Source organism: Biomphalaria glabrata, chromosome 13, assembly GCF_947242115.1.
Source record: "Biomphalaria glabrata chromosome 13, xgBioGlab47.1, whole genome shotgun sequence".
Lineage (NCBI taxonomy): Eukaryota > Metazoa > Mollusca > Gastropoda > Planorbidae > Biomphalaria > Biomphalaria glabrata.
The window spans coordinates 23,953,163-23,965,979 of record NC_074723.1 but is presented as its reverse complement, the minus strand read 5'-3'; the positions used below and the strand labels follow the sequence as shown (position 1 = coordinate 23,965,979).

Here is a 12,817-nt window from a genome sequence, read left to right as displayed (position 1 = left end):
TTGAGTACTTCTAAAGTTCAAGGGCCATATAAATGAGTGGTTATTGCCAAGGAGGGTGGGGAGCGTTTTAATACTATAGAAGGATGGGAAAATGCCCAGTTAAAAAAAACACATTCGCCAACTCTTTCAAACGTACAGTGGCTTAATTAGCTAGGGTGGGGGAGGAGGGGGGAGAATTTAAAATCCCCCCCGGGCCCCCACTTGAGTAGGGCCCATAATGGGTGTTTTTTAACATTAAAAATTTAATATTACGCAAAATGCAGGGCCCCCAAAGAGGTCAAGCCCCCCCCCCCGGGCCCCCATACGATAGAAAATTCCTAGCTAAGCCCCTGCAAACGTACCGTAAATATTTACATTAGTGGGCCTAATATATGTTTTAAGTCTGTTTTGGATTTTTACTTGAAAATATTTTTTTTGTCTTTCTTTTAAAAGTTTTGTCCTCCAATGGGTGTGCACACAGTGTGCTGGTATCTGGACTCAGGTAACAATAGTAAAAGACATTTAGAGTGGTCCAGGGTTCGAATCTGTCCTGCAGGAAGGCTAAGAAAGAAAGTCTGAAAAAAATAAATAAATGGCTGCTTACTAGATCTAGACTCTGGTGTGAGTAGAGTCAAGAAACTCTCAAGTAGATCTATCGAGTCCGTTACAGACTGTGCTAATGCTCATATAGAAAGTCAAACAAGGGGAGAAAATTCGCGTTTCAATCCTAGCCTAGACTAAATGCATTATGATTTTCCAAAAGACTCGTCTGACCATCATAAATTATGCGAAATATTTACAAATGATTGAATCTGAATAGCAATTGTTTTGCTATAAGAAAAACATATTTCTAATAACCAATAAAAACAAATATTATTCAAGATTGAGTTCTAGACACAGATTTAGATCTAGATCTAGAAAAGTTTTGTTTTGAGGCAAAGACTTGCTTAATAATAAATAATACTCCGCAGTGAAACAACCCCAGACACGGAGCAAGTGCGCAAGCGCAGTTCTCTGTTCCCATCTTCTACGGGGTCTAAATAATTGTATTCCACGGGCGCCGCACCCTATCTCTGTGTAAAATTATTGCTCCGATTTATGTTGTTTAAGGATAACATCTTCGTTACATTTATGCCTCTTTATTTCGATGATTTCTTATTGTTAATAAACACTGGGTAAGTCAAACACACGTTGGTCTTACGCACGTAATGCTTAATGCATTTATTTAGAGAAACTCTTTGTAAATATCTATCTAAATTTCTAGCCGGCTACATCGGTAGAACCATTTCCGTGTATGCAAATTTGGGGCGGCACGATCAAAGGGCCTAGATTTTTACTCTCTTCTCAGTCTTCTGTCAACAGGGGTAATCTGGGGACACCAATAGTCCATAGACATCATTAGTTACATTTACGGTTGCTATAGACACTTAAGTACAGTGTTACACTATCGCTCAATTACTCAACTTGTAAATGTAGTCTACTTTTAGTCTAGAATCTAAATCGTAAATCTAGGACAGCCTCTAGAGATTTCTATACACTATATGTCTATAATACAGTATATTATAGTTATAGACTCTAGTATATAGAAAATAATATAGATCTAGAATCTAGATAATCTAGAATCTAGATCTACTATAATACTATAATTGTTATGAGTGTCTATACTCTATTATACTCTATACTAGTAGTCTATACTTTCTACTAGACCTAGATCTATATAATAATATGGATACTAAATTAAATAATCTATAGATCTAATTATTCTAATACTCTATAGTCTATAGAGTAGTATAGAGTCTAGTGGTCTATAATTCTATATTTATATTAGTATATTTACTATATTCATATAATTACAATCTATTAATTATTAATATACTGGATTGGCATATCATAAGCCATTGCCATTGATTATCATTAAAGACATTATAGAATGAATTTTTATGATTAATATTAGAGTAATTTATTAAGCTATCCAGGGACATTACAATTTTTTTCAGAAAAATTATTTTAATAATCTTGTCTGATATGTTGTAGATTTGAAAGAGCCTTCTAAATTTATATGAATTATGTATGTATGATTATACTATGAATCCTGGTTGAAAGAAAATAAATTTTCTATGTGTGCTTGTCCTTATCATAGCAACCAATGGGCACGATGTGAGTATTGTGAGGAGCTTTGAATGTGTCGAATAAATATGCTTGCCATTTCTTATATATTAATCAACTAGTCCAAAAACATGTTTCAAATGAAAGTTTATTGTTATTAAAATACTTGAACACTAAGCTGCATATTATATTCTCATTAGATCCAAATCTACATCTATTTCAAATGCAGAAATAAATCAATGTCAGCCATTTTGACATCATTTCAGTCTAAGTTTTTTTTTTAACTGCTATCAACCTATCAGAAAATTATTTGATGTCACATGACCAATCTGACCAATCACTATTATCTTGGCATGTAAACAAGATGGCTAAAATTACAATGGTTAACAATGGCCTCCAGCTTTGTATTCAACTGCTTAATATTAAAAATTAATAGCATTCAAAGTGCACAGAATTATGCAAAAAGTAGAGCACTGGAATTTAGCCAGAAAAATGCTCTACAATACTGGAGAGTCAAAAGCCAGGCGTGGGTATGTTGAACTTTTTAAACTATACACAGGGAAATCGAACCTTTATTTAAGTCTAATAAAAATAACCTTCTAGTCCACATGGGAAAGTGTAATTTCGTTCTCGGAAGCCATTTTTATTTATCAATTAAAAACTATAAATCTTTTACAGAGAAGTATTTCATTAATAGGTTAAAAAAGTGCGCCTTTAAGGTGTATAAAAAATGTCAGAAAAAAGTCAAAACAGTTTTTTGACTTAATAAAAGGGGTGTGTCACCGGATATTGTAACATCGCTATCTATAGATAAAAAATTCATCTTTGACACAGCATTATTTGATAAATAATCAATGGTTTGACATAGAAAAGAAAATGAAGTATCTATATCTGTATTAGTTTACATGACTAGATACGCAGAATCAGGTTTCTTTAATATTGTAAGAATACGCACCCAAAAAAATTGCAGATTACAAATATGTAATTTGATTTCTCTGGAGATAAATAGTTTTTAATATATATATATTTTTAAGTTTAATTTCTTATTACCATATATTCAATATTGTCATTTGAAATATTGCCATTTTTGTTTTTTTTAACACTCAACACTAGAATATCTCCCTTAAGTTAATTGTCAACTGTTATTCTGTTTGTATTATGTCTTTGTTTCTAACACCTATTAGATCTAATAGTGAAACTCATTTAGAATGCAAACAAGCTTTTGTACTTTAAGCAATAACTAAAGACTAAATATAAATTATGTAATAAAAGTAATAACATAGATCTACAAAGACGAAAAAAAAAGTTAATAGAAAAAATATTTACATTAAATACAGGCCTATAACCTCTAACTTTAAGCTTGACATGTTGTAGTCATAGGGTAATTTAATCTTTGTTGTTTTTATAATAATAAAAAAAATATTTATACCACCACATCATTCAAGTACAATTTTTTTCACTTGTTCAATTCCAAACTGAATAATTAATTACCAATAGTTAGTAAACTAATTAGCTCAGTTTAAATGACTGCTTAATGCACAGGGTTAATTAGATTTACATAAGGTCTGACACACACAAACCGTAATAGAACAAAGAGAAATAATAAAACTATTGAATGTAAAACAATGAACAATATAAAAATAAGCAATATCCACAACAAAGTAGAGAAAGTCATGATTGGATTGTGGAATGGAAGGGAAGATTCAAGAAATGTTACAATGGCATCGACGTTAGTAACCTTGAGATGGCTCCAAATAGAGACAGTCCAGATACAAATCAATGACTTTATTAAATTTCTCAATGAGATGAAAGACCAGCAAGCTGAAGTAGTATTAGTGTCACTACTTCTCTGGACCAAAAAATGGGAGGGGGGAGGAGACACTATGACAAGCAGATTGTGAAGTGTGGTTGAGAGGCTAATATGCTTGAACTTGGCTTGGCTACCTACTAAGGGGGCTCGAGGTTTGACACCCGACTGAAGAAGAGTTCTGTTTACCTAGCGCCTAAGGGCAGCAAGGAAAACTTTCTCCCAGATACCCCCTCCACCAACTGGTCCACAAATGAGATTGGACCATAGCGCTCTGAGCATGCTATAATCATGAAAGTAGCTCTATATAAAATATATAATTTATTTTATTTATGAGTTTTATTTATTTTATTTACTTCTCTGGAGCAAATAGGGGGAGGGGGAGGAGACACTGTGACAAGCAGAGTGTATTTGTCATACATAACTGCTTATAGAAGCTGTCCAACAATATAGGATCAAATCACAGGAGTTTTTGTCGTACATAACTATCTATAGAAGCTGGCCAACAATATTGGATCAAACCTAGAGAGTTTTGATCAGGACATCGCTTATGTTACGTCATATTTTAGTCCTAGTCTCGACTTAGTTGAACTGTATGTCGGTGATATAACAAAGAAAGTTAATAAGCAGATCGGTATTGACCAAGGTAACTCACCGTACCATGTCCTTCCCCTTTACCCCAAATGTAAAAGGCTTGGGGTTAGTTCTCTACTATAGATAAATGGCTTGATGTACTAACGGTATGAGTCTATGAAGGGCGTAAATTAGAGCCCCAACTGTTGATCTTTACAAGCGCATAAGTATTATAACGTACACTTAATAAAGGAGGTCTAGAATCAATATTTATTTACAGCAAACGTGTTACACATATAATATGGAATACATAATCCTCACTAGTAAGAGTATCTAAATGTGCCCAAATTAAATACTACAGGGCCCCTTGACTAGATGCAATAATAGCTTACATATGGGTATCGTGAAACAACAGAGCGTTACCCCAAATATTCAGTACACACACATAGCAAGAATAATAATATAACATCTCCTTTCACTAGGCATAATAACTGATAAACAATCACAAGCACCCTACTCAGACCAGGTCAGCTCTCCAACTAACTAGACTGACCACAGGAAACATTATTGTCCCCTCTTGAAAATCCCGTGCTAAAGCAGTTCACCCTCACAACTAATAAAATAAACACACACTATCTTACACACCCCCGCTCTTGACAACGAGCATTCCGGTGATCCTAACTGTAACTGACGTAATACAGCGCTGTTGACGAAGCTCCTAACAGGGAAAGGTGATTACATCACACCTAGTTCTGCTGTGAAAACTACGATCGTATGTGTCGGCGCGAGTTTAAAGGTACGGAAGAAGAAAGGGAGAAAATAGCCACCGGTATGGTACGAGAGAAAAACTGGTTCAGGACTCCCGTAGCAGAATGTATTACTAGTGGATTTATGAAAAGAGATGGGGAGGCAGAAGATGGAATCGCTATCCACCTCCAACCACACATTGTTAAACAAATTTAGTGTAAGAGAGGAGCAGTTTTTGTTGATCAAGTCACACTGATCTAAAACCCCCCCCCCCCCCCCCCTTACAAAAAAAATCTTGTAGCTGGACCGTCCTTAGTCACTTGGCCTCCAATTGGTGGAGGTCTTGCAAACGACTAAGGGAATTTTTTTAAGAAAAAAAAATTGCAAATTAAATCTCAAACATAGCAGAACTCTGTTTCTATGTCTTCTCATAAATATTTAGATGTATTTGTTAGATTATAATATATATATATGTTAGAAGACCATTGTTTTTTCCTTTTTGTTATGTGGAAACATTATTTCTAGTCTGGTGATCATGAATCATCCATGAAGCACATTAGTGCCATCTGCGCTGTGTGAATTTGTTGATTTAGATATAGATACAGGTGATACAGGACAGTTTATAATTCATTGCATATTTTAGGTCTTAATTGTATGCTTTTCTATTTTATTTGAGGTCACACTATTCACTTCGCATTGGGCTTCTTTATTCATTTTACCTCCAATTATGTAAGGCAGGCCCTGCTTGTAGACAGTAGACTCCACTGAGGACTTCCAGCTAGGATCTGTGTGAGCTTAATAAAATCCATCTTTCAATCTTTCTCTTTGTGATGTGATTTTACGAAAACTAAGAGCACTTGAAATTCATTAGAAATGTGTCAATCTAACTGTAGTCGTAATCATCAAGGTTGTTAATGCTTTCCGGCCGTAATAGTTCTAAGCCCACCATTACCTATAAAATATTTCCAATGGCTTGCGTCTCAAACAGCCTCTGACAACCAGTCCAACTCCTGGCCTTCACGTGTAGATCAGGTACTGAGCCAGGCGGAACTGTTATCACCAACAGAAGGAGCAAAGGCGAGCAACTGGTGCCTAAACCAGTAAGCTTCAGGCAGGAGGTGCTCTTTAGCCTTGGTTGGTTAAGGAAAACTCTGAATACAAACCTCTGCTGCCTTGCAGCTATATTCAAACATGGGAAAGGCTTCGGAAGACAACCCTGAGGAAAAATCAGGAGCTGGTGACTCTTAGGCAGATTACTGCACACTGTGCTGCAGACTGGCAGAGCCTGCAGCGCTACTGATCCCAAACTGTATCGGATATTCCATTCCTTTGGTCTCATGAGCTGCTCTGAGAGGGGGGAACTGCTGTGTGGGCGACATCGTTCCAACCATAAACAATGCCCAGCCTTTCATCTCGCTTACTCAAAGCCCAAAACCAAAAACTGGAGAGGACACTCCAGCTTCGCCTTTAGCGTCGGCCAAACATGAGTGGCAGTTACCGGTTATAAGCTCAAATGCTCAATTGACGTAGAGCAGAGCGCCAGGGGCCACTTTTGCTAGTGGGAGGGATCCTACGATTCCAATGGACAGCTACCGCTTGCCTCAAGCTGGGCAGCTCCCAGTCAATAAGGTGCTGTCCCATCATGCCTGTCTTCCTAGTTTGGGTACACGAGGATAGGACAAAATCTGAAAAGCAGGCTCAAAGCTAATGTACCAGTCGACATGAAGAAAAAAAAGAGGAGCTCCACTCTTAAACTGGGCACATGGAATGTGTGTACTTTACAAACTGGACTTAATGTTAACTTACCAGACATAGAAGATGCCAGAAACTGCTCAATAATAAATGATGAACTGTCCAGGCTCAAAGTAGACATTGTTGCTCTACAGGAAACTCGTTTAGCTGACTCTGGTTCAATCAAAGAAAAAGACCTTCCTCTAGCAAGGCAAAGCCGAAAGTGAAGTAAGGAAACACTGCATTGGTTTCGCAGTTAAGAACACATTGCTGAACACAGTAGAGCTGAAGTGTAACAGTTCAGAAAGACTCCTATCACTACGCCTTAACACATCTATTAGACACGTAACTTTGATAAGTGCCTGCGCTCCTACTTTGAGTTCCACATCAGAGGCCAAAGACATGTTCTACGACAACCTTTCGTCTGCTCTCAGTGAGATCCCCAATACGGAACAAGTTATCATCCTCGGCGACCTCAATGTTGGATAAGCCACCTCTGCATGGGACAGCTGTATTGGGCGCTTTGGTGTCGGAAAAGTAAATGAAAATGGACAAAGGCTCCTCGAGGTTTGCTCACTACACTCCCTCTGTGTCACTAACACCTACTTCAAGACTAAACCACAGCACAGAGTATCTTGGTGGCACCCTCGCTTCAAACAAAGGCATAGACAACATGGCTGCTGGCAAAGCCCCTGGATGTGATGGTATCACCCCAGATCTTCTGAAACAATGCAAAACTACACTAAGCCAACCTTTACATGAAGTGCTCTGCAAATTGTAGGCAAGAAGGTGCTGTGCCACAGGATCGGCAGGATGCAAAGATCTTCACCCTGTACAAGAACAAAGGTGACAGAAGCAACTGCAACAACTACAGGAGAATCTCTCTTCTAAGCATTGTAGGCAAAGTCTTTGCTCTAGTGATACTTCCCAGGCTACAAAAACTTGCTGATTGAGTCTATCCAGAATCACGGTGCGGCTTTCGCTCAGGGAGATCCACAATTGACATGATTTTCTCCGTCAACTTCAGGAAAAGTGCAGAGAGCAAAGAATGCCTTTGTACATTGCATTCATTGACCTGACAAAGGCCTTTGATCTAGTCAGCAGAAAAGGCCTCTTTAAAATCTTAATAGGGTGTCCACCCAAGCAGCTAAATATTATTCTTTCCACCATAATATGATAATATGACAAACAGAAGTGTAGCTCATACTTTTGAAGCATTTCCAAAACTCAAGCATGTTTTGATTTTGATAGAGAAGTTGTTACTATACCTGTAAAGCAATTATCTATTATAGAATGCTCAGACTGCCTGGACCCAGATTATATAAAGCATCTGCAAATAGGTTTCTCCTTTCTTATGTACTTTCTCATGCCTTGCATGCATTTTGTGTGCAGTAAAGCTTATGCAGTGTAATTATTATGTAATACAACATTATTTAAAGAAAATATTTAATATAATTAATTCTACATAATTTTAAAAAATTCAGCAAACTCCGTTTTAAAGTCGCTGCGACCAGCCAGTTAAAAAACGCGAGTGTACAAAATTTCCTACATTTTTTTCAAAGTCTGTTCCCATCACTGAAGATGAATAAGTGTGCTTAGAAATAGTATATTGTTTAGGTCCCAGAAAATAAACTAAAAAAGAGGAACCGCTAACACTATGTTGTCTTTTAAAAAAAAAAAAAAGAAAACGTGCTGGTCCTGCATCCAATTTACTATGAAAACAAACGTTTTGCGACATTGTCAAAAGTTGATTTTGTCTTTGCACACAATACTAAATGTTGTTAACTCTTTCTCTCCTAATTGACGATACTATCGTTGATTTGGATTATATTAACTGCATTTTTGGGTTCATAAACTTTAATTGGTGTTGTATAAAAAAGGGTATGCATTAATCTTTACCAATTATAACATTGTCTAATTAAAAGAAAAATGTTATTGAAGTTTAACCCTAACAGACTAGTGAAATACAAAAGGGAAAAATGAATAGTTCCTTCTTAACATGGAAAATAATGACAGAGAGATAGAGTTAATAAATATTTACGGAAAAAGAAATGCTCAGATATCAGTAAGGTTGGTAAAATTATGTATCTATTTAAGTGGATAGAAAAAAATACAAAGATTGTCCACCTCAGCATTACTAAACTATAACCATATACGTGCAAATACAAGCAACATACACACACACAAAATATCCATCTAATTAATCTCATAACAATTTCTCCAAATTGTAAATGACATTTAGAGAGTTACATAAAATGAAAAATAGCAGCAACTATTGCAAAGCAATAATATAAATAAAGATTGTTTGACAGTAATTTGTTACAATAAGGAATGAATGGAGAGATTGAACACAATCCTATAAAACCTATTCGGAAAGCTCAAAACTCAGGCATCAGTTTTTTTGTACTATTGTGGTGGAAAAGATCACTAACTGAAACAAGATTTAAAAAGCAGTTTGTGTTCAGCTTCTAATATTTATGAGATTAAGGCATTATAATTTTTAAAAATATATTTTTGTAGCTAAAATATACATTTATAAATAATTATTCTTCTTCCTTGTTGCTTCTCCATACTAATTTTTTTTTTTCAATTTTCAGTTGGCACAAGGAGTGCTAGTGTAGTGTAGGCCAAGGTACACTAGGAGCCATCTGGGCATTGCCTATTGTGGGTGATGCGACACTCCAGTGGACCAGGAGATAGGTAGTCATTCTGAAATTTCAAAAAAATCAACAACTGCAGGCAAACCTAGAAATTAAGGTAGTGTTTTTTTTTTTTTTTAAATTTTTTGGACATGATTTGACTTTGCTATATTCAGTGATGGGAATTTTCCAAAAAATTTCGTAATGTCGAATTTTTTTTATTAGTTTGAAACAAATTCTGATTATTTTTCCATTTTCAGAAGAATGCGAAATAAAACTTGATTTGTTTTGAACATTGAACATATCTGATACCTGTCTATTGACACAGTTAAAGTTCTTTTTTTTTTTTAATCTCGTTTTATCTAGATATATACCCTAGCGCCCTAGTCCTAAAAGTCTAAAACTATCCGTCTCGATAGATCTAGATAAGATTTCTTGATCTAGATTCTTTAATTTGAATACTTTTGATCTAGATTAGATCTAGATGTCTAAATCTTATCCCATTTACTTCAGAAAACTAATTTACCAATGGTCTCAATGGAAGACAGCAGGCAGGGTTCAAATTAGATCTAGAAAAAATCTAGATCTAATCTAGAGATCTAGATCTATGTAGTATGTGTATTAGCAGAGTTTAAGTCATTGATAAACATACATGATCAGATTGACACATGAAATGCATAATTATCTTCTTTTTTGAAGTAATGTCTACAATATATAGATCCTAAGATAAGATAGATTCTCTAGAGCTAGTCTAGACTTCAATGGCTGCTTGCCAGCGTTTTAAGAGTATCATTATGCCCTTCTGCTATGCGGTTGGCTCTGTTGTTATGATTGCAGACCTGCCTACCGTTACGCAAAAAGCGTATTCATTACACAAAATCTCCCAAAAATGACAGTCAGTACGCAAATACGCATTTAACCCGTCGCGTTACGTATTTCATATCTTTTTTCCCCCTATCTTGACTAGCTTACGAGCGGTCACGGAGGTCACGCTAAGCCGTCCTGTTGGGTGGAGGGGGGAACACATTGTGTCCAGATCTATACGTTGATTGGTTCTTAAAAGCAATTAGATTTAGTCTAGAAATGAAGAATGCGAGAGTGAGGGAGTGGCGGGTTGGTACACAGGTTGGTACCGCTCAGTTAGCTGATACACCAACGTGACTTTTTTTTTGTAAGTTCATTAGTAGAAATTAATTATGTTAAATCCCTGATTCCCGTATTCATTTGTATATAAAAAAATATCGAAGTGCAATCAATTCAAAACACATTGAGTGACATTGTAGATATCTAGTCTAGATCTGGATTCTAGATCTAGAATCTAGATAACTTGTTATACAGGAATAGATCTAGAGCTAGTCATTACATTATGACATGATTCTCTACATTACTCTACAATCTAGATACAATTTAGTTATAGTATGATTTAGAATTTAGATTGACTAGATCTAGATCGATAACATCTAGGGCCTACTACCATCTAGTCTAGATCTAGACTACATTCTTAGTCTTAGTATAGAATAGATCAAGGATGAAGGTAGGCCTACGAAAGTTTGGAGTAGGCCTATGTTTGTAGCGGATCCACGGCATCAGCAACATTCTTGAGCCCAGATCTAGAGTAGATTATATTCATTATATAGACATAAATCCAGATCTAGTCTAGATATCATTTCTATTGTCGTATTGATCTAGATTAGATTTAGATTGTAGATCTAATCATGACATCTAGATCTAATATTATATATATATATATATATATATATATAAATTAATTCTAGACTAAATATATATATGACAAAATAGTGCATCGCGTAAGTGTTATACATTCTGGTACCAAAATACGCATTTGACCATTAGCGTTACGCATTTGGACTTTTTTTGGTAGGCAGGTCTGTGATTGCCCCTAGATTTTTCTAATTTGAACCCTTCTTCCATGAGTTTTCTGATGGAAATGGTGTTGGATTTAGACATCTCTAGATTTATGATTAGATATAACAGACCTGCCTACCGTTATGCAAAATGTGTATTCGTTATGCAAAATCTCCCAAAAATCACAGCAAGTATGCAAATACGAGTTTAACCCGTCACATTTTGTATGCTTTTTTTTTCCTCTAGACTAGCTTACAAGTGGTCATGGAGGTCACGCTAAGCTGACCAATGGGAGAAAAAAAAAAGTGGGGTGAACACATTACGCCCAGATCTATAGTTGATTGGTTCTTTATCTGTAGCAATTAGATTTAGTCTAGGAATGAACGTGGGAGTGGCGGGTTGGTACCTTTCAGTTAGCTATTACACCAACGCGACTCTTTTCATTTTAATTTTTTAAAAATATCGAAGCGCTACCGATTCAAAACACATTGTAGATCTAGATCTATCATCTAGATCTAGATTACTTATTATACAGGAATAGATCTAGAGTCTAGACTACAACCCTAAGGAGTCTAGTTAGACATGTCACAATTCTCTACATTCTAGATCTAGTATGATCTAGATCAATAACATCTAGATCTAGAACCCAGTAGAGATTCAACAGCTTTCTCTCAGTTGCTAATCAAAGCATTTTTTTGGTGGACCTTATGTACAAAGTTTAATTACCAGTGATACCAACAGAAGTGTTGCTCATACTTTTGAAGTATTTCCTAAACTCGAGCATGCTTTGATTTTTAAACACATTAATTCTTTATAGTTGTTTGAGAGAGAATTTTTTTACAATACTAGTAAAGAAATTATCTATTATAGAATGCTCAGACTGCATATAAAGCATCTGCAAAAAAGCTATCTCCTCTCATCTATATGTACAAACAATAGTGCCTTGCATGCATTTTGTGTGCATGTGTGCAGTAAAGCTATTATTATGTAATACAACATTATTTAAAGAAAATCTTAAATATTATTAATTGTACATTATTAAAAAAAAAATAATTCAGCAACTTCTTTTTTAAGTCGCTGCCAGTTCAGAAACGTGGGTGCACAAAAATTTCATAACATTTTTACAAAGTCTGTTCCCATCACTGTATATTGTTGAGTTCCAATAATTGAACCACATGAAAGTGGGGATCATTTTTGTTCTATTGGGCTGGTCTGATGACTTGAGCATTTTCTTTATTCCCAAAAATGTTTGAATACTTAAGAATTTGGCCTGAATAATGTGTTGGTCTGGTAACCAGATTCAATTGCATTTATACTAGTCAAATTGGTCTCATGTTTTGTGAAATGATATTTTTGTTGTCTTCAATAT

General features: G+C 35.6%; 1 protein-coding gene across 1 annotated transcript in view; it reads left to right on the top strand.

Annotated features, from left to right (window-relative positions):
• Positions 1-994: 994 nt before the first annotated feature.
• The window catches only part of LOC106079215 (guanine nucleotide-binding protein subunit beta), a 43,064-nt gene continuing 31,241 nt past the window's right edge, over positions 995-12,817 (top strand). The window contains exons 1-2 of the mRNA XM_013240359.2: positions 995-1,154; positions 9,541-9,700. The gene's annotated coding sequence lies outside the window, so the exon portion shown is untranslated. The remainder of the gene's footprint in view (positions 1,155-9,540; positions 9,701-12,817) is intronic.